General features: G+C 47.8%; 1 long non-coding RNA gene across 1 annotated transcript; it reads right to left on the bottom strand.

The window, feature by feature from the left end:
• Nucleotides 1-2,100: 2,100 nt before the first annotated feature.
• On the bottom strand, nt 2,101-24,860 carry LOC146857821 (uncharacterized). The gene is made up of 3 exons (XR_014979615.1): nt 24,683-24,860; nt 3,221-3,601; nt 2,101-2,527 (listed from the first exon to the last, which is right to left on the bottom strand). It is a non-coding gene; the product is annotated as an uncharacterized LOC146857821 (long non-coding RNA).
• Between the last annotated feature and the right edge of the window lie 1,793 nt (nt 24,861-26,653).

Raw genomic sequence — 26,653 nt, 5'->3', positions numbered from 1 at the left:
ATTATCTGATGTACAGGATACTTGTTAGTCATGCTCATCTCCTGATGCTGATTTGTTTCACATGCTTTTCTCTTGTTCATTTTTACATAAGTTTTGGAAACAGGTTTGGTCTCAAATTAATCTAATTTTTGGTGCTACTGCCCCATTTCTGTAAAGGACATTTTCCTAGGTAGGCTTTCCCCAATTTGGGATAACTATGAAATTAATATCAGTATTGTTGATTTACTAACAGCAGTTGCCTTTCAGCAGATAACGAGAAATTGGAAGGATTTCACGAAGATTTCTTATAAAGCTTGGTGGTATGATGTATGCCACCATCATAGATTGGATACATTTCTCCTGTTTCCTTTACAAATGGCCATGAAGCAAATTCAGTTATGGTTGCCTGTCACAACCTTTTTTGATAAAGGTGCTTTAAAATACTCCTTATTAACCCCATCTCAGCAGGAAGTACTTAAACCCCCATGATTTCCACTGCTGTTTTTTCTCACTTTTAACTTATATATGCATTATGTTCTCCCTGTTTTATCCTTTTGCTGGGTTTTTAAATTTTTTATCTTGTTCTTATATCCTTGCCGGAATTTGTACAAGATGTATTGTTTTTCTTTTTGATTAGTACTATGTATTGTTTGTTTCCACCTCTTCCAGAGCTGCCGAACAGGTAAGTTTTCTGTTTTTGAATATTTGGTGCATGCGTGTGTACAGCTGCAGCCCATGAAGGCAGAAGCGGTGAGTCTGGGTTGGGGGGGATTCGATAGACGACCATGAGGGGAAATTAAATAAATAAATAATTCCCCCTCGTCATCTGTAGAAATCCCCCCGCACCTGGCCCCACCACCCCACCACTCTTACCTGCACGGGCCGCAGCTGCGTGAAGGTACGTATAAGCTTTTGAATTTGCTGAGTGAGTGTTGCGAATGGGTGTGTATGTGCATTTGTGACTGCATGGGTGTGAGTGTGTGTATATGTGTGGCGTGCCCGCCCCCCTCACTGTCTAAAATACCGGCTGCCACTGGTATCATTGAATTGTTTAATGTTAACATTCATTTACGTAACACAGAAGAGACGGAAGAAGCATGTGACTGAAGTTGCTGGACTTCTCACTTTGGGCCATATGTATCAAACTCTGAATTTGCGATTCTCAAATTGGGATTTTTTGTGAATTGCAATTTGAGAATCGCAAAACCCGATGTAAATAAAAGTTTGCTAATATTTAGCGATTCTCAAATATTCTCAGAACATTAATACGAATACCTAAATTGCGATTCCTTAATTTGGAAATCGCAAATAAGTAATCGCAAATCTGCTAATCAGAAAATCAGGTGCAGCTTGATGACATCAAAACAAGGAAGTGTGACTGCCCATGCTGTACCTGATTCCCAGAAGCAGAGTGAGAGGCTGGGAAGATAGCTGAGGCACTAGTGCACTGCTACTGAGTGAGGAGACATGGACACACAGGACAAGCAGCAGGTGGAGAAGGCCAGGAAGAGAAAACAAAAGTTTAGTGAAAGGGAGCAGGAGGTGCTCATACAAGAGATTGTGGTGAGCCATGAGCTTCTCTTTGGCAAACAATCTCTGCGTGTGCCCGAGGCACGCAAACGGAAAATCTGGGAAGACATCCAGGAGAAGGTCATCGCCATTGGTGTTACCCACCGGAGCGTAGAAGACATCAAGAAGCTGGTACGACATGCGCCAGAAGTCTAAAGAAAAGGTTCTGCAAGGCTGGCTGAGGCAAGAAAGACCGGTAGTGGGATGTCCACTGCCACTGATTCCATGCCTTTAGAGGAGTTGGTTGAGGGCACCTGCTGCCGGAGAGTGTGAGTGGCTTGGCTGACCTTGACAGCTCCGAACCCCAAAACCCCAAACAAGGTAAGAAACATGCCATCACACCCCTGATATATCACCACATCACCCACACACCCAGGAAAGACCCAGGAACCAAACAGGAATGTAACTCCAGTGCATGCACACAAGCACACACTGCAATGCATTATGGGAGATGTAGTCACATGCACCAAACAGTGGAGCAGTGACACCCAGCAAGGTACAATCAGTATGTGTGTATCAGGAAAGGCAAAATACAGACAGATAGGACCCATGTAACTCCAAACTGTTAAATTTATTGCATGACCAATGCGAGACAGGACACCAAATTAATGTGTGCATTTACATTCACAGCACCACCAGAAACACAGAAACATATGGCAGGAGGGGAGGATGCATTCCACAGCGTGGAAAAGTCAGGGCAAGAGGAGGAGGAGAAAGGCAGCCCAGTGATCCCAGTTAAATGCAGATGGCACCTCGCAGTACCACCACTGCCACCACTGGAGGTAGATCCACTGGACACAGGTGTGGAGGAGCAGCAAGTCCAGGGCCAGTGTGCCTCACTCCACATAGCACAGTCCCCTGCACGTCCCACTCCAGGAACGTTATCCAGACGCAGGGCATGGCCGTCCACAAGCTCAGCTGATGCAGACGAGGACACGTCTTTGGAGAGCTTGAGGGCAACATGCTGGAGGTACAGCGCCTGCAGGCAAAGACAATGAAATCAATGCAGTGCCAAATGAGGGCGGGCTTCATGGGCCTGATGGGTGCTCTGGAGGCACTGTGCACTGAGATGCGGGAAGACCGTGCAGCCAGGCGCAGGGCGAGACAGAGCCTCCACACTCGCCTGGACATTTATACTAGGGCTGTAAACCGGCTGTCCTCTTTCACATCAATGCTGGCACGTCGCATGCAGCACGAGTTAGCACACTGCTGCAAGGATGTAGCCAGGGGACTAGTGTAAGTCACATGTGCGATGGACCAGCTGCGGGCAGCATTCACTTGTGGCACAGGACCCCTCAGTTCACTGGAGGAGGATGGGCAATTGAGCAGGAGCAGCATCACTCCACCCATCCCACAGGACAGGCGTCGTAGTGCACATCAGGGTAGAGCTACCGATGCCTCAGGAGAGGGCAATGGGCACCCTGAGCGAGGGGCAATGAGCCGTGCACGCAGACGGTGAAGAGCCCTGAGTGGCACATGGCAGTGGGTGAGTTAACCCATTGCACACTGACTCATGTTTGTGAAGAAGTATTGCACTGTGTGTTCAACATGTGCGAGACATTTAGACTAACATAGTGTGCACGTCAGGCTGTGTGATGGTAACTTTCCTGCACTTAAGGAAATGAAAACACAGTTTTGCACCAATCTGTAGCATTGTGTCATCATTACTCACCTAGAAATAGTTCTGTGTGATCTCATCTTGCCTCCGGCGCCCGGCAGCCACATCAATAACACCGGCTGTCCTTAATCTTGGAGCTGGCCCCTCCTCATATGATGAGTCTGAATCTGTGAGCTCCACTGGGGTGCCTTTTACTGGTGGCGATGTTGTGTAGCATGGCACATGCAACCACGATTTTGCAACAGGTCTCGGGGCTGTACTGTAGTGCTCCTCCACTCTTATGTAGGCAGCAGAAACGGCTCTTGAGTATTCCAAATGTCCTCTCAATGGAACAGTGGGTGGCTGTGTGGGCACTGTTGTACCTCCACTCCCCAGCAGTGGCTGGATTCAGGTACGGAGTCAGGATGAAGTCATGGACAGCATACGCGATGTCACCTGCAGGTTGAGAAGAATCAGGTTACATACTGCCCTGCCACTGCTGTGCTTTACTGGTGTGTCCTTGTGACCAATGCATTTAACTAGTAGGTAGCCCTCACCAAACACCCCATTCGTGAGTCGTCGTGAATACCACTGTGGCGAAAGATGAATGAGTCGTAGGTGCTGCCTGGGTATTTCGCAACTATGTCAGTGATGATATGTTTGGCATTGCATACTACCTGTATGTTCAGGGAATGGTAGGACTTGCGATTCCTAAACACATACTCATTCTGTGAGGGGAGGAAATAGTGACATGGGTCCCATCTATGCAGCCAATTACGTGGGGGAATTGTGCTATCTGGTAGAACTCCTGCTTGGTCTGGTCTAGTGCCTATTGTGTGCTGGGGAATTGGATGTGGTGATGCAGCCTCTGTACCATTGCATCAAGGAACGCGTGGAAGAAGTGCGACAGTGCACTCGGAGAGACCCCTCCTGCTGTGGCTATCACCCCCTGAAAATTCCCTGATGCCAGTAAGTGCAGTGAGCACAAGACCTGTACATGGGTGGGAATGGTGTGTGTCCTGTGTGTGGGGTGTTCAAGTATGGGTTTGAGCTCCGCTATTAGGTCCAGGATGCTTTCTTCATCCAGCCTGTAGTTCACATGGATCTCCTCCACAGTCCGCTGGAACAGGGTAATGCGCACTCTGAAGATCCTTTCATGGCATCTCCTTCTCTGTGCAGCAGCTCTGATTCGCAGCCTCCTGGCTATCACATACAGCCCAGCGATTGTGGAAAAGGCCTGTCGCACTGTGGGCTTCTTTAAATAGGTTGCATCTGGTTACCATCTGCTCAGACTTGGTGGTAATTGCGATGACCAAAATTGCAAATTTTGAGAATTCGCAATTTGCGATTTTCTCATGCATTTCATTTTGCGATTTCGCAATTTGAGAACTCCTTAATTGTGATTTTCGCAATTGGCGTGTCGCAGATTGCGAGTCCGCAAATATATTCGCAGAATCATTGCCTCGCAAAATAGCTAATTGCTAATTTTGAGATTAGCAATTTTGCAATAACGATGGCTCTCATACATAGGGATTCTCTGTTTTGTGTTCGCAAACACCATTTTTTTGTGATTCGCAGTGTTTGCGATCGCAAAACAACTTCATACATATGGCCCTAGGATCACGGCGGTCGCTGGACTTCTAACTGGTAGGCCCTTGATTGAGGTCTCTGGGCTTTTTCACTACAGAGCTGTGATACGTAAATCAAGTTTGTGATCCCTCAGATTTCATCATGTCCCACTCTCTGTGTGGTGCATCAGCCATCGCTGTACTTATCTACATAAACCCTGTATCCATAAGTTCCTAAGAACCCCCCGTCACGGCTGGGTCAAGGCCACTGAACAACTTCCCGTCAACTCACTCAGTGAGGAACCTCCACCGATGGATCTCCATCTGCGCCAACACCCTGGCACCCCTCAAGAAAAGACCATGCAAACAACACTCGAAGTAGGGTAACTGGTTCACTCCCGCCCTCCACTAGTCCAGCCCCACCTGCAGACGTCTCAAGAAGAGATGTAGCCAAAACATCAATGAACTCTGCAACACAGTCAGCCATGCAACATGGCACAAATGTGGCTGTGTTAGCACATGGGAGCCATTGTGCACCAACTTAGGGGAAAAAGACAGGAGGGCTTATTCATGAGCCCCTTCTGACAGTTTCACCCTGCCGGTGCGTCATTTCCTTGACGTAATGCCAGCATGATTCTTGCACCATGTTGCACCGTACTTGCAAAGTGACGCATCTAGGCACATTCGTGACCCTGTGAAGCCCTGTGCCACATTATACCAGCATCAGGTATGATGTATGCAGGGTGGGCGTTCCCACGCAACAAAGCCTCATAGGAGTGGCACAGTGAAATCCATCAGATTTCACTGCAACAATTGTAGGATGCCACTGTGTCAGTACCTTACACCTGCCTCATGGCAGGCGTAAGGGTGGCGCAGTGCCACAGGGATAGGCTGGCCCCATGCATTGCTGGAGTTGTGTCATGCTTGTGCCACAACTGCAGCAATGTGTGACTTTTGCACTGACAGATACGTCAGGATTCCAGACGTATTGTCATCAATTAAGACACGGAGCGCTGTACAGTAAATACAGGGCATGCAAGAAGTGCGTAGTGAAAAGTGTTGAAACGCTGTTTTGTCGAAGTGATGCAACACTTTTCATGAATGAAGCCCAGGAATGTGCCCTAACTTATTGATGGCGCGCATTCCTGCCCTGTATTTCTGCTGTTGCAGGGTAGCGCAGCAACATTTCTTGCAGTGCCGTACAACACCAAAACCTTCTGAAATGAGGCCCCAAGTTTGTGCACCATTTTTAAGACCAGCTATTTTCTGCTCTTAAAAAAAACTGCCTCTAACTGCAGTTAGAGGGAGTTTTTTTAGTTTTGCACCATGCAAGTAATCACTTGTAAATATCGCGAAGTGGGGTTAGCTGCAGTTTTTACACGGGAACGCCTACCTTGCATCTCATTTTCGTTAACTCCCGCTAACAGAAGTGGCGATCGTAAAAAATAATGTTTTTGCCAGAAAACTGCAGCTTACTGAGGTTAGTAGCAAGTTATAAATAAGGCAATAAAAAAAAGCCACCGTAATGTCAAAAATTCCTTGTACATATGCCCCTGTGTGTTTTGGTGACACTCATAGACTGTACCTTCATGAGATGTAAGACTACCCAGGCACCATTGCCTCCACCAGCGTGACATCAAGTGACCACGCTGAACATTTACTTGCCCGCTCCCCTAATTCCTTATTTCATGGTTGACAGATTGTAGGGCTTCAGGAACACCAAACAGACCAAAGACTCTTGCTCTGAACTGCCTTTCATATATCAAAGCCTCGGTGCATTTGCTGTCTCCCCATGCAAAGGGGTCAACTCCAAAACTACCCATCTTTTTTCCTTGGCACCAGCCCTTGTCTCCGCTTCACGGATCGGAAATAGTTTACAGAGAGTAGACTGGCCTTCACCGTTGCTTCTATTTTCTTTGGTTCACTGGGGCGTTTTGAAGGTGTCCATGACTTTTTCTCTGCCTGCTGACATACTTTCTGACGCGCAATATCTTGCTTAGACCACAAGCAGCATGTTTGTAAGCAGTCATGCCCAATTTAGGCCAGGAGGGCCAGACCCACGTCAGATTTCCGATATATTTACATGTGAGGAGTTTGTATGGCGGTCGTTTTCATATTGTGTAGTGATCACCTCTCTAAACTGTCTGGGTTTCCAAGGTAGCCCACTGGGTGCAAGGTGCCTTTTTTCCTACTCCACAAGGCCCTCCTCTAAGTGTTGACACAACAACATGAAATATTTTTGGTCTGAAAATAATCTAAAGTTTCAAATTTGTCAGCCACAGTACTCAAAAAGATTAAAATGGCTCTCAATGGCCAGTAGTGTAAGTTTTATGCTCTTCTTACTACTCTGAGACTCAGAGTTCCACAGAGGCCCATCATCTGCCACTGGTTCCACCTTGGTCAACGATGAATGCTTTCTGGGAGCAAATGGGAAGTTTGATAGACCAAGACCCAAACCCTACAGCTTCGCTCTTCTCTCTTGGGAAGAACTCTTCATTCGATCAAGACCCACCAGTTTATTCCAGCAACTGTGGCAGGATTCTCTACCTGTGAGGTGGGATTATCGTCCAAATTATCCTCTCACCCTCCTACAGAGAGAAACTCTCACAAGTACTCATCAGTTGTGCATCAATCAGAAGCCTCTGCCATAGATGTGTCAGTGGTGAGCCATGCCTAAGAGGTTTGTTGGCACTTAGGCCCTCATCTATGGGGTTTTGGAGTAGGGCAGCACAGCTAGTCACCTTGCTGTGCTGCTCTACGTCAAAGTGAAAGGGCAGGAATGCACGTACTCATCCAATGCAGTGCATTCCTGTCCTTCTTTTTCCCCTGCACTGGTGCCGTTTCAGCAGCCTTGCACCAATACAGGCACCCTTGCATTATGGTGCAGGGGTGCCAGCGTCACAGGCTGGATTGTATTTGTGCAGGAAGGGGCACCTTCAGGCACAAAAACAATTCTGGGAGGCATTTTCCCCGTTCTATGTGTGCTGCAGAATGCACCTCACATGGAAAGAGGAAAAAACGAGGAGAAATAAAGTTATTTTTCCTCTTTATGCCTCACCTCAGGAGGCGTAAGGTTTTGGGTCGACTCCAGGTTTACAAGGTCTTGTGAATCTTGGTAAGAGTCAAAATCAATTGTTGTTGATTGGGAACACCCACTGCAACGCCCATGGAATGCCTTCCGAGCACCGAGTAATGCAATGCAGCAGTTTGTGCTGCCTTGCCTCACTCCATAGCTATGAGGCCATTCAAAGCCATGCAAAGTGGCTTTACGTGGCCTCCAGAGCGTCACAAAAAGTGACGCTCTTGTGGCACAAGGGGCCTCTTATTCCCTAGACGCAGATCTTTCCTCTGATAGTCTCCACTGAGCCATAGCATCTTCCCGAGTGTGATTTATAATTGTTTTTGTGATTCAGCCTCTGCAAATAATACATTCATAAAAACTTAGACAAAAAGGAGAAGCGGGAAGGGAATGGTGGAATAGATGAACTATGAAAGAGAAAGGGCATAATAAGTAGCGGCAAACGAGCATCAGAGGGGTTATCTTTATTCTTTACTCTTATCCTAGAAGTGTTACCCTTTTGAGCAATCTGTTGTAAGCGTGCACCTTTCCCTATTGGTTAAGCAAATTACCTTTTAATAGTTTTCCCACACCTACGGATCCTGTGATGATTGCATAGGCGGTGAGTGCTGAAAAATGTGACTTTGAGATATTAGGGCCCAGCAAATATTTTGCTGCATTTCTCCGCAGTTTCTTTTCACAGGATTTTCTTATGCAGGATTCTGCTTATAAAGACCGCTCACTCACTATGGACTGACCATTGCACAGACCAGATTAAAATGAGAGCTCTTCAACTCATTGCAGCTGTGACCGAGTATGCTCAGTTCTGTGCCCATGTCCATCATTTCAGATGCTGAACTTATCTTGTAGTGAATGCATTGTGTGAATCCTATTACCTATCACCTGTAGGGCTCCTTCTCTACAGAAGAAACTCTTGTTTCTTCATATAGCATGATTTAAAAAGAAGTCACACAGTGGGTACATGAAACAAGATTTATTAAAGAAATATGGTCCCATGTAATTCAAGGGCATGGTCGTAGCATCAAGTGTGGTGTGGGAGCAGCAGTGGAATATCTCTGCTACGATTCTGTGTGACTCATTCCCATTATTGAAAGTCGCCTTTGGTCTTCCAAATTGGTCACAGATGGCCCTGTGCTTCAGAGTAAGAAACTCTGCGCACCCTTGGTACAGAATACGGCCTGGTCAAGCAGGAGGTGTTCTTGTTCGTACTGTGGGCGACCGTGTAGAGAGGTGCAACTATCACACCAGCTGAAGCCTTTGCGTTATTTCTTCATATTGCTGAGGAAGTAAGAACTGCCTCTGCTTGCAATTCTCTCAAACATATATTCTCAGAATCTTTATCTATCTTGAGAACTGCTTCTTTTCAGGGACTTTGTCATGGCTATTTTCTTTGATCTGTGAAACTACCCTCTACCTCTAGCATCATTCTGCATCTGCCTGGGGTTGCAGAGGCCCTTCTTGGAAAGGCTGCAATGTAGCCATGACAAAGCCCCTGAAAAGGAGCAGTTCTCAAGTACAATGTCCAGCCTCCGAGCTGCATCCGCCTCATGTGGCGTCACGGCAGCTATTGTGGAGCAGAAGATTTGGTTGAAAACCAAGAAACTGGACCACAGTAGCTGGTCCTAGTGTGCTGCAAGATCTGTGACGTTGCTTCCGCTGCTTTGTTTACTATCGCAATGTTCCATCAATTGTGTCTTGTAAGATGGGCACCTGTGCCCTTAAATAATGCACTTTATGGGATATCTATATTATTTTCTTACTCACATGGGAGTTCCATGTGCAGTGCATGTCCATTCTTCGATACTAATAATTGTCAGGCCTGCTCGGATACAGCTCCTATGAACAATGAGGCTACTTTCAGACACTGGATGCAAACCAATTCTCAGCCTTGGTGGATTGTAACATTCAGATGTGGAAGGATATACAGAAATTATAAAATGAGCTTTCGCCTTTCTTATGGATGTAGGGGCAGATTTACCAGGAAGTGCCGCAGCGCAGCAACGCAAGCCCTTTGGCCGAAGCACAGGAATAAAAAATATTTTCAATATGTCGCATTCCTGTGCTCTCCCCTGCGCTGGCGCACAAACTGCAGCCATGCGCCGGCGCAGCGACTCTTGCACCATGGTGCAAGGATGCCTGCATCGTGGGGAGATTGTTTTTGTGCAGGAAGGGGTACCTTCCTGCACAAAAACAATCACTACAGGAATTTTCTTCTTTCAATGCGTGCTGTGGAATGCAGCACGCACTGAAAAAGCAAAAAACGAGGAGAAATTAAAACATTTCTCCTCATTGCGCCTCTCTACGCCTCCCCTGGGGAGGCGTAGCATTGACACGCATTTCCAGATTTACAATTCCTCGTAAATCTGGAAATGTGTCTCATTCCATAGGTGTTGTGTGGGAACAGCCACAGCAACACCCATGGAACACCCGTTCCAGGCAAGGTGCTGTATGTGAAGGGGCCATATTTACAAGGAGAGAAAAAGTAACGCAGGGTGGCTTTTCCTCTCCTTGTAAATATGGAGAAGTGTCATGCAACTCCAGTACTTCACAAAAAGTGATGTACTGGTGGCGCAGGGGGGTTTTAAATCTGCCCCTAACTGAGCTGAAAGTTTGTCAGAGGCGCAACCCACGGCAGTGCTCAGGCGTAACTTCTTGTGGTCTTTGCAAGACAGTGGCCAGGGCAGGGTACTCCGGGCGCCGACCCACAGACAGGCCTGGCTCTTTTCTCATTTTAAATCTCTGGTCAAGGCCATGGTGTTGGATTTACCTACTAAATGTAAAGTGCTAAATTCTAGATCCACGGTTCGGCTATTTAATCAGTGGCGGTGCGTCCATTAGGGTGCTGGAGCGATGCCCCACAAGACGCGGCCATGGCCGCAACTCCCTCGGCAGCTCTGTCACTCTGAACTGACAATGCATGTCAGTCAGCATGACACAGGACCGTCCACCCCTTCAGAGTCTGAAGGGAGTGGGCGGTCTGGCGTTATGCTGACTGACATGCATTGTCAGCGCGGGGGTGGCACGGAGTGCACAGCAGGCAGCAGCACAAGTGCACATGTCGGGTTTAGGTCGGACAATTTTTCCAACCAGCCCAGTCATGCGCACTTGTGTCTGTTCTGGCTGGCGGCTGCGCATTAGGAGAGCGAGGGTTGATCAACGCTGCAACCCTCGGTCTCCTAATGGGCGGGTGGGCGGCAAGTATCCCTGCTAAGCCAATCCTGGCGCTGCTGGAGCAGCGTCAGTATTAGCTGAAAGGGGTTGCTGCCAGTGACGCGGCTGTTCCTGTTGAGAAGAAGTTGAACGCGCCAGCCACCAATGCAGGACCCTGGCCCAGGAGCAGAGGCAGCACGGACCCGGTCAGGTAAGTTTTCTTTTTTTTATTTTAATTCCCCCCACAACCCTGTGACCCTCCCCTCCCCCCCCACAACCATTGCCTGCGCATGCCCCTTGATCTGATTTTTTTGCAACCCTGGTTAATATGTACCTGTGAAGGAAGAGGGGCCGTCTTCGTGTCTGGCTTGGGCCAACTCATCTTATGTGTAAGTTTAAGATCGAACCTGAGAAAATGCGTCTCTGACTCCACATGAATAGTCCATTACTGTGGTGTTTGCTGTAACAAAGACATTCGGTAATGTCTTAATTTTTTAACTGCAGTACGCTCTGGATGTGAAGACCCATGCGTCATTTGTCTTGTAAATAAGGACTTTTCACCCTTTCTGTGTTACAGAGACATTTACTGATTGTATGGTGTTTCGTGGACGTATACATGTTTGCTAGCCTTATGAGCAAACCTACCCCAATGTATCTAAAATTGCATACCTTATATGTGTTTGCAATGATGAATTTGCAAAATCTCTCTTTTCCCCCTCTGCCCCCTCCCCAATATTGCAATCTTTTGTGGAATTTTTAGAACATACAGTTTTATTTGGTCCTTGTGAAATGTCAAAAAATTGATGCAAACCGTATATGTCTATTTTTAGTCGTCTCCTACTAGATAGCGCACCCTCTGTTTGTTGCAAGACGTAATGTCAGCTTACAGTGAATTTAGAACCCGTCCGGTGCTTACATTCATTTTATTGTAGTTATAAAGTGCTTACTATCCCTGACGCAGCATTGCAGCGCTTCACACCAGCCAGCACGCTGCTCTGCAACCTAGGGTTAGTGGTTACTTCAGTGGTTGCTGTTGGTTCTAGGGATTCTATGGTGTTGGCACTCCGCCTTTTGTGGAAGTTGTACAAGTGATTTCCACGGGCTTCACCTGACCCTAGACTTTGGAACAGGAATGTCTGTTCTCGCGGTCTCATTTGGTGCCAGATTCGATAGGGATCCAGTATATTTCCACTGTGTCTTGCTATAGTTCAGATTAATTTAATTAAAAAATACTGGATTAATTGGGTGTTCAGCTTTTTCTGCTCAGCTACACCAATAGTGTTTCTTAGGTGGCTAGCATGTCTTGGAGTTAAATGTATGCACCTTTTATTATGGCAGTCTGTATCGGTTTGTATGCCTGTCAGCAAGCAAACTTTTTTTTACATATATAAACATGTTTTATATGTGTTTTTAGATTCTTGGAATGTTTTGGAAAAACGGGCAACATTTGTTGTAGGAATTTATGCTTGATTGTTTTTCATAAAACGGTTTGTGTGTTTTTTCCTAGGAAACTTTGTTTGTTCTTTATATCAATATACAATGATTTACACACATAGACATAATTGTTTATTTAAAAAGTGTGCAAAAATGAGGGTGGCTTTATTGTTAATTATTTATCGTAATAAACTGCACTTAAACTGGTTTCACTGTTACGCATGTTCATGCCACGTCCTTGAGGAAGGGGTACGCCCTTTTTTGATTTGCATTGTACATGTCGTGAAGTGACAGGCGAAGGCCTGGGAGTGTCCCCATGTTTGAGGTAATGCTGACAACTCTATTCAAGTGACAGGTGAAAGCCTGGGAGTGTCCCCATGGTTGAGGTAATGCTGACAACAGTGGCGGTGCGTCCTTCTGTGATGTCAGTGTTTGGGCTGCGTGGCAGTGTCTGCAGCTGTAGTTGATGTGGTTTGGTGCCGATATTCTTGGGGTGGTAGTGCCGTTGCCTGTGGCGGGGTTCAACAATTCAGGCGGTGTCCAGTGTGGCGCTGAGGTTTGGGCTGCTAGGGTGGGTTGCTGCTTGCGGTGATGATGCCCCTGTGTGCATTGTCAACGACTCCCCCACCCCGGTCTGCCACAGCATTTGGGGTTCTGGGCCAGCGATCCTGCAGGAGGCTGAACGTAGGAAAGCAGAAGGGATTAAAAGAAGTGCTTAAAACATGGGCATGGTCCCTGGCACAATGCCAAAATATTGGCATATTATATGCCAAAATATAATAAATAAAGAATGCGGTGGGCTTAGTGTGATGGGAAGGAAGTGGGGTTGTGAGTTTAGGCGGCAGGGGCTGAAGAATGAAGGCAGCAGTGGCTGGGTGATAGCTCAGCATTAGTACATGTGAAAATAGACTCATTTTCACCGGTGGAACAAAGCAGATTGAGGCACATTTTAATTGGAAGAATGTAATGTAATAAGGAGTGGTTAAAATGGTCTGAAAGAGCAGTAAATTAACAATAAAAATGGGAGTAGGAGAACTCGATTTGTACTCACTTCAATGTTTGTCCAGAATGCATAGACATTCATACTGGCAGGAAGGGCGCACAGTTCAACTTTGCTTTCTAAAATTAGCTTGAAAATGCACCATTTGCCCACTCCTTTTTTAAAAATTTCTCAGAAGGAGAACCCCCCCAAACTCCCCTTAGGTTGTTAGGGCTCGCTTGCTACACTCGCTTGCTGCAGTACACTCCAACTACAATTTTACGCCCACCACTTTCAAATGGCACCAGCTGCCACTGTATTTAATTACTGGAAGATGATGGTAATGGTAGCAAAGTCCATTTTAGTTATATCAGACAGCTCAAGCACGAACAATGGCAAGAGCAATGGTTGTGCACTGTTTTTACTTGATGGCTGAATGGTCGATTGGTTCTTGACCTTGATAATTATATTGAAGATAAAAAAAACGGCACTTTTCATGTTGAGAAATTTCTGTGTGGCAAGAAAGAAATTAAATGCTATTTGAAGAAAATGTATAGCATTGTGTGGCTGCTTTTATTGTTTCCATTCACATTGATTATTTGTAGCACTTACTTTGTAATTTGGGAGATTTGTTGAGATATTTGACAGGATTCCTGGAAAGAAATTCTACTGCTTCTTGCAAAATAAAGTCTTTATGGGTAAAACATTTTTTTTTACATTAGTATGGTATTTGTTTTTTTCAAAAACCACAGCCACTCACTGTCCAGCACATGCCCTGAGGTAAGTACAACCAGGAGTAGGAATAGATATTTACAATTTATTTTTTAAAATAAAAATTCTCCTTTTCAAATTAATATTTTTTACATTGTATTATGTATGATAAAATATTTTCTAATGTAAAGAACGTATTTATTAATGTTGAAATTACTTTCCATTTTTCTTTTAACCCTTACTGTATTTTGTTTAGCAGTTAACATTGTTCATTAATTAATCAACAGGTATTAAAATTGATATCTGAGTATTAATACACTTCCCCACCCATAGCCCCTATATCCTCTGCATCCCGTCCCTAAGGGTGAATGTTACTTGTTTTTCAATAATTATTTTTGTTTGATTGCAAAGATATACTCCTGTCTTTATTATTAATACTCATGTATTTAATTTAATACCAGAGTATTAATACACTTCCCCACCCACAGCCACTATGCCCCCTGCTTTCCATACCAAATAGACTGAGTTTCTTTTTTATAAGAAATTAATTTAAGTTTAAATAAACAGCATAACAGCATTTCTAAAATAAATATAAAACATATATCGTAGTTAAGGCATGCATGGTTAAAACATGCGTGCTTTAGACTTGCCCGTGGTTAAGACTGGGTTGTTCAGGTAATGCGTGGTTAAGACTGCGTTGTAAATGCTGTTATCTGTTCTGAACTACTTGGGTCTGAGAATCCTCATCTGTTTTTTTTAAAATAAAGTGGTGGGACCCCTGAGTTGGTCGCTGTCGCACTATATAAGCATTTTAACATAACATAACATAGCATAGCATAACATAACATAGCATAACATAGCATAGCAGAACAAAACATAACATAACATATAATATAACATAGCATAACACTGCTGATGGAAAGCATGTGATCTGGGCATGCGTCCCAGCAGGCGGACATGTCTGCCTGGACAGCGAGTAGGATATGCTCTGGAGGGCTGCTTTTGGAAGCAAGTGCAGGGAAAACCCTTGCAAGAGATGTTTATATTCCGCGGAGAGGCTGGGAATCCTGCCATGGTGCGAGGAGATGGATGGTTTCTCCTTGGCACACGAATAAGCATGCACTGAAAGCAACAGAGGCACCAAAATAGATCACACAAACAGCCCTTCCCCGAGCCCGGACGCATTTCAATACACTGAGGTGGCCGATGGGAGCTCTGCAGTATGGCCAGTGCTTCCGAGAGGCAGGGGAGCGCAGGCAGGGGTGGGCACGTCTAACATACGAGTAAGTGATCTTCTCAGAGTCACAGACTGATTTATGCTACTACATGATCATGATGTCAGGTGGAGTGTCACGAATAATATATGCATATGTTTCTCTATAGTGTGTGCAGTGGGGCGTAACACAGGTCGCCGCAGCCCATGCGGTGCGGGTGGAGGCCCAAGCTCCAGGGGGCCCCTTCCGCACAGCACTCGGTCTGCAGACTGCAGAGCTCCTGAATGAGCCTGGAGGGAGGCCCCCTCGAGTTTCGTTACGCCAGTGTTTGCACAGCAAGCATGTGTCCTCGAGGTTGCATCAGTGCACTATATGCATCAATCACAAAAAATCAAAATGCATATTTTAGCAGTCTGTGTTCTTTGCGTCTAAGAGGTTTCTGCCGTTTGGTGAAGCATCAATGCCGCCAACCGCGGACCCCGCAGGGGGCCACTACAGCGATCGGCGCCCTAGTACCATCGGGGCACCGGTCACCCCTCCCCACCCCCTCCCAAGGGGAGGGGGCTGGGACGCTGACCGGTGTCCCCCTCTCCTCATGCTGGCCGGATGTGACGCCCAAGCGCGTCACTTCCTGGCACCTGTGGGGAAGGGGAGGCTATTTAGCCTTCCCCCACCCTCCTGGCGACCTCTTTGGTGAGCCACGATACCAGGTTATCCGGGGGGGCAGATCCCACCAATTCCTTTGCCATCCGGGCCGCCATGAAGGGTTGGGCAAGGAACGAACCCAGGGTGCCTGACAACCGGGCCCCCATTGACTTTGACATTCTGAGGGGCATACTGGGCGTACTTGAGGCGGTCACCTATTCTCCATATGAGGCCACGCTGTTCTCTGCTGCTTTCTGCCTAGCATTTTTTGGCGCATTCCGCATTAGCGAGCTGGTGGCCAGCTCTAAGCATGACAGCTCGGGGATGCTCTAGCCATCTCAGATGTGTCCGTCACTGACTCCTTGAGCATCTGCCTCCGGAGGTCAAAGACCGACCAGGCGAGGCGGGGGATTGACGTGGTTCTCTGGCCCCTTGGCAACCCTAGGTTTTGCCCAGTCCACTGGGTGAAGGTGTTTCTGGGGTGCCGCCGGGGTGACGCCCCCCGCCCCGGGGTACTTACTGGTACACAGGGACCAGGCTCCGGTAACCAGATACCAGTTAGAGCGTATGATTAGGGCCAGCTTATCCAGGGCGGGGCTGGACCAGCCAGAGAAGAGGTACTCCAGCCACTCTTTTAGGATTCGAGCGGCCACCGCGGCCCACCTAGCTGGATTAGCGCCCGCCAAGGTGAAAAAAGTGGGGCGGTGGGAGTCGGACTGTTACAAACGTTATGTTCGCCCCTGACATAGTGGCCCCTTACCCTCCTTTTGTGGTTTTGCCGTGATTTGTAGTGATTTTGTTACTATGTGGATAATCTACTGTTGATTAAATAACCATGAGTTATGTTATATGTTATGTTATATGCGGATTTATAACGCGCTCCAATAGTCAAGACTGTCCTGGCGCGGAAGCGAAACTGAATCTAGGTGGTAAAAGGAGTCGACTATTCATGGATTTGAAAGAGGTGCGTTTTAAGCAGTTTTTTAAAATTGAACAAATTGGAAGAGTGTCTGAGAGCGTCTGGCAGGGCGTTCCACAATTGGGCTCCCTTTACCGTCAAAGATTGTCCACCCAGACGAACTCTTTTAAATCTGGGGACGACCACCTGCTTTCTGGAGGTGGATCGCAACGGACGGGTCGGGAGGTAGAGAGTGAATCTTTTGGCTAGATAGGCAGGGCACGGTCCATTAAGGGCCTTATAAATGAGGACCAAAGTTTTAAAGCGCACTCTTTGGGCCACAGGAAGCCAGTGAAGATCCTTCAACTGTTTGCGAACGCTGAGTCTCCTTGAGATGTTAAAAATGAGTCTCACCGTTGCATTCTGGACTACCTGTAGCTTTCTGATCAGGTAGTCTGGAGCCCCTATATAGAGGGCATTAGAGTAGTCCAGGCGGGAGAGCACCAGAGCTCTGGCTTCCGTTTCTTTAGCCATTTGAGGGAGAAGGGGAAAGAATTTGCGAAGAGTGGTCAGGGTTCCAAAACACGTCCCCGCCAGTCGCGAGATCTGGTCTCGAAAACATAAATCTGCTCCAAACCAGATACCCAGGTTCTTGGCCATCCCACTCTCTCCTGTTGGGCATGTTGATTCAGTGGGCCAAATAGACTCCTTAAAGTCAGTGGGAAATTGGCCGTAGAGCAGAATTTCTGTTTTTTCCTCGTTGCATTTGAGGCAGGCTCTAGCTAGCCAGGCAAATACAGAGGATAGGCATTGGCGTACTCCAGAGGTGCACAAGTTCTCCTTTTTACAGGTGAAGAGAAGCTGGGTGTCATCGGCGTAAGCCATAATCTTAGCACCCCAGTTCTCTGCCAGCCGGATCAAAGGAGTTAAATAAATGTTAAATAAGAGGGGACTTAAGGTTGACCCTTGGGGAACTCCAGTTTCTACCTTACGATTAGAGGAGTAATAGGGAGGTAGACAAATCTGTTGAGTCCGGTCGGAAAGGAAAGACCTGATCCATTCCAGTGCCGTGCCCGAGATGCCAATGTCCTCCAGCCTAGATAGAAGTTGGAGGTGGGGCACCGTGTTGAAGGCGGCAGAGAGGTCCAAAAGAATAAGGGCCGCTCTGCCGCCTCCGTCAAGGCATTCCCTGATGGCCTCTGCCACCTCCACCAATGCAGTTTCTGTACTGAAAGCGGTACGGAAGCCCGATTGGGCCGGATGAAGAGCCTCAGAAGATTCCACAAATCTCTCAAGTTGCCGAAATGCAGCTTTCTCGCAAAGTTTAGCAAGGGCTGGTAGAAGGGATATAGGCCTGTAGTTGGAGGTGATCGATGGATCTGCGGAAGGTTTTTTTATCAGAGGGAGAAGTTTGGCTTGTTTCCACTTGGAGGGTAAAATTCCTGAAGTAAGGGATTCATTGACCAGAGCAGTGACCATAGGGGCAATTACATCGGCTATTCCATTAAGGACCCTCGCAGGGCAGGGATCTATAGGTGACCCTGACTTCAGAGATTTTAATATGGTCACAACATCTATATTTTCGACCTGAGTAAACTTGGTCATCTCTGCTTTAGCCTTAGTTACTTGGGAAGGTGAAGGAGGTGGTAGCTGGTGAATTAAGGCTAGATCGGATTGCGGGTCGGGTAGCTGGTCAGGGTTATTCAGACTGTCTTGAATTTTTTGAATTTTCTCGATGAAAAAAGTGGATAGTTGCTCACACCAATCTGTGGAGGGAGGAATTGAAGTTTTCTCTGCTACCGGGGCAGTGAAGCTTTTAACTATAGAGAAAATTTCTCGACTGTTGTTTTTAGCTTTTAGAATTCTAGACGCGTAGAATTCCCCTTTAGCTATTTTAATCGCAGCGTAGTAGCTTTTTTGGGCTGCACGGAGTTCCGATTTGGCAGTAGGACAGTAGTTCTTTCTCCATAATCGCTCTAGCGCCTTACATCCTATTTTTAAGATTTTTAATTGTTCAGTATACCAGGGGGAAGTGGGAGTGATCCTATGGTTGTGTTTTCCTTTGCTGTTTGGTAAGGACCTAATGGAGGCGTCTATCCAGGATGAGAAGTTGTCTACAGCTTCATCCAAATTTTGTGCTTTCATTGGGGTGGAGTGGGTGAGGGCCTCTACTAGGTCCGGAATATTAATTCTCCTAGGACGTTCCCCGGGCTTGGGTGTGGGTAACACACGGATGTTGTTTATAGACCAGGAGAAATAAACAGGAAAGTGATCTGACCATGTAATGGGGTAGGGTGGATCTGCAGAGATGTTAAAGTTGGAGTATACCAAATCTAAACAATGACCCCCTTCATGAGTGGCAGATTGCACCTGTTGAACCATCTGAGCCAAATTACAAATTTCTTTCAGCTCTTTAACTCCGGGGGCAGAGCTTGTGTCCATATGTAGGTTAAAATCTCCCAACATTAGGAAGTGTGGGAATCCGAGTGCACATTGGATGGCGATCTCCTCCAGGGATTTAATAAAATTGCCTAGAGGACCCGGCGGGCGATAGATCAATAGTCCCCCCAGAGTAAATTTGGGGGATAGTGCTAGGGAAAATTCCATAGCTTCTCCATCCTCAATCCTCCCTGTGCATTCCATCCTCAGAGTCCATTTCTCTTTGTAGATCACGGCTACGCCTCCTCCCCTGCCTTTATTGCGGTCCTGTCTGGTGATCTTGAACCCTCTGGGGACAGCCAGCTCCACAACTTGGGCGCAACTCTCATTCAACCACGTCTCCGTAATAAATAGGATGTCGAGGTTCTTATCAATGATGAATTCATGTACTTCCTCAGAGTGCTTTGATAGGGAGTGAGCATTGATAAGGGCAGCCTGAATAGGAGGGTCATCCGCTGTGTTAAGCTGGGAAAAGGAGGAATTAGGTAGGCTAAATTTGAAGCAGCAATTTGAGCAAATTCGTGAGGAGGAGTCTAAGACATTCCAGTGGGCACCATTGCATAAAAGGTTGCGATTAAAAGCTCCCAGTTCATCTGAGTTGTATGTGATAGTGGGAGAAGTCCCATGCAGTATGGAATAGGGGTCCTGGCCCTGGGTGCTGTCGAGGCGCGGACGGGCGCAGACGGGCTTGCCTTAGGCGCGCCTTCGGCGCGCAAACGGCGCTCCCGCTGCGCTCGTCCGCTGCGCTCGTCCGCTGCGCTTCCTGCCCATGCACATGATAAGAGGTGAAAAAAGGGGGTGTGGCCTCGAGGGGGCGTGGTCAGCGAGCATGCCGGCGTTGGCGTCCGCTAAACAAACAATTACCGCTGCAGCGATCAGTCAGCTGAGTGGTTTGTGGGCAGAGGCTTTCCGCCCTAAAGAGAGCAGGTAGGCTTTGTGAATTTTAAAAATAGAACAGAATACAGCAGATAAAAACACTCACAAATTTATTTAAAGCAATCTTATCGTACCACCAGCTCCCGGCTTCCGCCTCAGGACTGGGACTCAAGTTTCTGAGTGTGGACCATGTCTCTTGTTTTACTAGGGCATTTGGTGTGGGTGATCGGGCATTCATTTATCGCCAGGGCAGCCCAATGGGCGTCGCACCGAAACTGGATGCGGCACTTCCCACAGACAAAGGTTGAGTGGATGGATTTCCCCGGCATGAGATGGTTTGAGCTCCGGAACAAGCTGGAGCAGAGGCTGATTTCGCAGGGCTCCACCCTCCCCCACACTTTGGTGATTCACCTTGGGGGGAATGACCTCATCACCCTAGGAAGGAGACTGTTGCTGCTAGCCATGAAAAGAGACCTGAGGGAGATTTGCAAGCGCTTAGGCCAGTGCGAAATCATCTGGTCAGAGATTATCCCACGTAGGTCCTGGCGGGGGGCCAAATCAGCAGAGGCAGTGGAGCATTCTAGGAGACGTATCAACGGGGCAATGCGGAAGTTTACGGAACAAAGGGGCTTAGGTTTTATACGACATGAGATGATCAGGGGGAACGTGAAGGGATATTTCGATTTGGATGGGGTGCACCTGTCCCAGGTGGGCATGGATCTCCTTCTCCTAGACTTAAGCAAGGCGTTAGAGATGAGAGGGTGCAGGTAAGAGCAAGGTGTAGTGGGGGCCCTGGCGGCGACGGTGAGCTGCCTCCAGGGCTGTGGCTGAGTTACAGGGCGATCTGGAAGCAGGCCGGTACAAAGGGTACCTCTGCGCGGCACCATAGGGGGTGCCTGAGCCAAAACCGAGGAGCCTCAGGGGAGGGTACCGGAAGCCGTGCCGGCGCCCCACTAGTCCCGCGGGCGGTTGTGGGCCTGAACAACCGGGGGGTTTGCTATGCGACGCTCCACCCCGAGAGGGGGGGCGTGAGTAGAAGTTACCAACGGCACGTGATCCTAGAAAAGAATCACCTGGATGGCAGCAAAGGCGGGGTCGCTCCCGTGCTGCCTGGCTCATCAGGCGGGCAGGCAGCCCTGTTGGTTGCCTGCCCTTGGATCGCCCGTAAGATAACCCACCCATTACATATTGTAATATGTAATAAACCTGCAGCAATTTGTACCCAAATCAACAGTCTGTGTGTGTGTTATTAGGGTATGCATTTTGGGGGAGGGGGGACAGAGGGGTGCCCTGGCGGTGCTATTGCCCGCTACGTCCGAACACCTTTGACCTGGCGGCCCAACCGTTTGATGGCCGACCGGTGACATAGTAGACCCATGCAGTGAAAACAAGCATTGGCCCCCACAAGAAGGAAGAAATTCCGTGCACATCGGAGCCACTGTATTTTTTTGTTTTTCAGAAACTACTTTGTCAGGAGTTTCTGTAAAACGAAAATAATAATGCTGAGGCAGCTGAAACAGCAGGACTGTCTGCACGACTTTCAGTTTAGACTAAAGTGCACCTGTCCCACCAGCGAAGCAATGTGGGCACAGAGGTCCTTGCCAGGATGGCTCGGATCTCTAAATATGGTAGGGGTAGGCGGTTCTCCGCCGGGGTGCGCAGAAGGAAGCCTCTGCAAATCCAGCGGGCTGTTCAGCTGCCTGCCCAGTTGCCTGCCAGTATCGAAATAACCTCTAAAGGTATGCCGCCAAAGCGGCATCCTACCTCCTGTAACCACATTTGTGGTTGGCCATCAGCATCATTGGCAAAAAGTTTAAAAGCTGCATCAAACCTGCAAGTTCGTAAACCCAAGCTGTACATGACACCCGCTGTGAAACATACGCTCTTTACCACAGGGGGGGGGGCTAATTCTTCCAGCAATAGGCAGAGTGGAGATCCAGGGCCTCTAAGAAGGGGTGAAAAACAACAAAGCCTCGTTAACAAGTAAATGGTCTTTTAAAGACCTGTGAAGTCCTCGGGTGCGGATTCAATAAGACCGACGCCAGACCAGCCAGCCCACAGCAGCTCAAAAACTGTGTGGGTGCCCGGGAAGCCGTCTCAGCCTGGGCTGACACACATGACGAGGGAAGGAGGGGCTGAAGCCCTTTGAGCCCAATGGGTGTTGAGCGCCTGGAGCCAATTGATGTTCAAATGTACACGTAGGTTCATGTGTTGTGTTTCGAAACTGAGCATCCTGAAAAAGCTGCCCAGACTAACTGGGCGGAGGGATTTGTAGTATAGACATGAATGCCACATTATACACAAATCTAGGCAACTGTGGTATTACTATTGCGCATCCCCACATGTACAATATGTTCTTCATTGATGGAGTATTGGTGCTCATACAATATTAGACATCCGTTCCCTCATGGACAATAGACAGGGTACCACCACATCAAGGGCATACACTCCTCAATCCAATTGAACATAATCATATCGGAGCACTCATGTCCATGTTGAAACGTATAGCCTTATGGCCAATATAATCTTTTTTGCCAACAATCAACTTGCAATTGCCTTTACTTTCTCCTCCTTTGGTAAGTAATCCAAAACATAACGAGAGCCGTAATGGGAGCAGTGGCTGTAGTTTCTTTTATTATTTTTATGTTTATTACATCGAATAGAGGGGAATGTTCTCAACAAATGGCAAAAACTATCGCTAACCTCAGTTAGCATGAGTTTTCTCATCGCTGTTGTTAGAAATGGGATTTCTGGTTGGCTACGGCATGCGCCAAAGCCAGGCAGAAACCACCACTCTAGTCAGGGCAAGGGATTTACACGCTGAAGGCAACCCCTGCTCAACCCATTTGTAGCTTGGCATGAGCAGTCAGGCTTATCCCAGAGGCAATGTGTAAAGTGTTTGTGCAACACACACACACAGCAGCAACACACTAGACACACCACAAAAAAAACTCCACACAAGGTTATATAAAAATAGCCGTAGTATTATCCAAAACACATTAGAATTATAATCACACATATACACTGTGCCAACTGGCACTAGGGAATATTTACAGGGGATTATGTACACATGACAGGGTCAATCGAGCCACTGCCAGAACCTTTTAGAAAGCACTAGTAACAAGTAGTAAATAACTACTGGTATAATAATGGCCTCAGCATTATATCACCCTAGGCATAAAACATATCCTGCATAACCATCAGAGGCATAAATACATTATGCATAATTCACATTAGATCAGGCATCAAAATCATAAGCATAATCATCAGGTATCACATTAGGGCCTGCACCCTACCAACATAAAACTGACCCCAGGCCAACTGGCCTTTCACTGGAGCTAAGATGCCCTATGTCCTGCAAAGTCACAATCGGCACAAAGAAGAACTGGCACCACTGTACCTCCTGGGTCCCCACTGGGACTCTAAAATAAAATGGCCCCCAACGTTGCAGCTGCCCACTCTCTTGCAGTGCAGCTGAGATCAGCAAAACAGGCACTGCCACCGTCGGGAGCCTCAGGCAACGACAATGTACCTCGCAACCATAGCTCAGGGGTGGGAAGTGACTCAAGGGAGCTGCCCACTACCATCCAGAGCAGCTGCTACTGCGCGGAAAATATAGCCACACTTCCCCCCAATTCTCCCATGGCATCTCACCTGGGACAGGCACCGGCAATGTGCCTCGGCTGGTCCCGCTCTTGGCTTCTCCAGGTTTCGCCCGGTCCCTCTCCTGGGACAATGGACTTCTCTGTGAAGCCTGCGAAGCTCCGGACGGTCTGGGCTGTGTGCTGGGCTCTCCACACTCAGTGCTCAGTGCTGGCAGCCGTTTCCAGTGTTCCGCTCGGCCACACTCTTCTCCGTGTCCGTGGGGCTCCCACCAGCTCATGGGAGCCCTGCTCAGGCCCGGGCTGACTTCTGGGCTCCGGCCCTGCCCACAGTCAGGCAGTGCCACCTGGCTTCCGGGTCAGGTCCTCAACCGCGGCGTCTCCATTCTCTGTGGCAAGTGCAGGGTGGGCTCCCGCCGAGAAATAAACCCCTCTGCGGGTGGTCTCCTGCTCTTAACTCCAAAAGCAGGGTGGACACCCGCTCCATGAAAAGCTGGCAATTGTTGTTATGGGAAAACCACAATTGGTAGCACTTACCCATTCTGTGCACACTATGTGACCAATGTTTGATTATTTACTGTGCAAGAACAAGGTCTTCACACTTGCCACTGTTGGATGGTTATTGCTTAATTTTGCCAATGATTGTTTACTGTGCAAGAACAAGGCTCCACATGTGTGTGTTGATTACTGTTTGATTCATCAATGATTGTTTGCTGTGTAAAACGGGGCTTTCTCACGTGTCAACCGTTTTAGGGGAAGCACCTGTCAAACTCACGTTTCCTCGTTAATAGGGGTGCTTCACGTGTATTTCATGAATCAGAGCCACGTACGCAAGGACACGTGAAAACCCATAACGTGAGTAACACGTCCTTCCTTTTCCCACTATAAAAACCCCACCCGTCTCTATACCGATGCTTCGCTTACTTGCAGCGAATCTCTCACCTGTTCCCGGAGCATTTCAACCGGCATCTCCTTCCCGATTCCCAAGTCAGCAGCACGTCTTCTCCAGCGTCTGGCTCCAGTTCCGGATTCCCCTGCGGAGAAGTCCCAGAGTCTTCATTGGGTCCGACGTCCTGTCCGGTTCCTGCACTCGAAGCCCGTCCTTCCTTCGGCTGCTCATCTTCCGGTCCTTCGACCGCTCCATCTTCCGGTTCCTGCGAAAACAAAGAGAAAGAAAGGAAGTTATTTTAAAGACGGTAAAGTACAATTATTACACAGCAACTACGGAAAAACACGGTAAGACCTAAATCATTCTCTAGACAGAACAGAAAGCGGATCTCAGTGCAAGTTGAGTTACCAATCTCTAAAGACATTAGGAAGAACAATTCCTTGAACTGCTATGATTTAGAGGTTTATTGTGTTAGCTCAAAGACAGCCACATACATTGGGACTCCGATGTTATGGTAGAACGAAGACAGTCATGGTTATAGAAATACCTGTGTTGTGTAAAACGAAGACTACCGCATTCATGGGAACACCTGTGTAGTAGTTAAATCAAGACTGGATATTTATAGAAAAATACCTGTGTTATATATATGTTAGAAAGCATTCACACAAAAATCTTTTTCTCACTATGGTGCACATGCATCAAGCAAACCAAAAGCGATTCCTTAATAGCGAGAAATAAGGAATCGTTATTAAGGAATCGCTTTTGGGTATGCATCAACAGATTCGGTAATTATTAGCGATTCCTTAAAAATCGCTAATTTTACTGATTATACAATAGCGGGGCATGCAAACTCCGATTAGCTATTAGCGAGTTCGGTAATTCCGAATTAGCAAATAGCGAATTCGGTATTATCGAAATCGCAAATGACCGCGTCGCACCGGGAACGTGCAGATGACTTCACCAACCAGGAAATACAGCAGCCCCACCCTCATTGCATCGACAGAGGAGCAAACAGGAGCACTGACTGCAGACTGCCTGTGCAGACTGAAGCCACACAGACTGTTCCATCTGCTAAAATACACCATCCATGGAGAAGGAAGCCCCATCCAGCGCTGAGGCTGCACACAAGCGCAAGCACAAGTTCTCCGACAGGGAGCTGGAGCACCTAATTGAGGGAGTCTCGAGCAAGCACGATTGCCTCTTCGGCAAGCTGTCCCTCAAGGTGCCTGAGGCGGAGAAGCGCCGCATATGGCTGCGCATCCGCGAGAGGGTGAATGCAGTTGGTGTGACGCCCCGCAGCATCGACGACCTAAAAAAAAGGTGGTACGACCTGCGGAAGCGCGCGAAGGAGAGGATAGCAGAGAGGCTCCGGGACGCTAGCAGAACGGGAGGCAGCCCTTCCACGGTCCAGGCTAACACTGCCCTGGAGGAGCTGGTGGAAGGTACAATTGAGCGGGAAGCCGTCGTGGGAGTGACCCAGATGGAAACGTCCGGCGCAGCCACAAGTGCCCAAGGTAAGATGCATGCCTGTTGCCATACCCAGCATAGCGTAAATCCCATTCCAGGCCCCCAGCAGGATCTGAGTGTGCATGCAGCTTTGCAACACACCGCTTTACTCCTAACACTAGTGCATCATGGGAGTTGTAGTCTACTCAGGCAAGTGTGCATGTACAGGGGTAAATGCAATAACCATTCACCAGATCAGTAGAAGCTGGGTATAGACAGTATGTTTAGTGGATCACAGAGGGACATGTATGTGTGCAACACTACGTAGGTCTAACTATCCCACTAACCATGCACTGTTTCACACACAGATGCATCACCTGGGGATTCAGATGACAGCGGCCGGCTGATAATCTCCGAAACACCGGTTGAATCAGACCTTGAGACAGCGCAGGATGCCCTCACATCACCTACACCTGCCACCCCACCAGCACCACCAGCACCAGCAACACCAGCACCAGCAACAACAGCACCAGCAACACCAGCACCATCAGCACCAGCACCAGCCACACCAGCTGATG

This window comes from Triturus cristatus, chromosome 3_2, assembly GCF_964204655.1.
Source record: "Triturus cristatus chromosome 3_2, aTriCri1.1, whole genome shotgun sequence".
Lineage (NCBI taxonomy): Eukaryota > Metazoa > Chordata > Amphibia > Caudata > Salamandridae > Triturus > Triturus cristatus.
The sequence above is the reverse complement of the archived record's forward strand: the minus strand, read 5'-3'. Positions and strand labels throughout refer to the sequence as shown.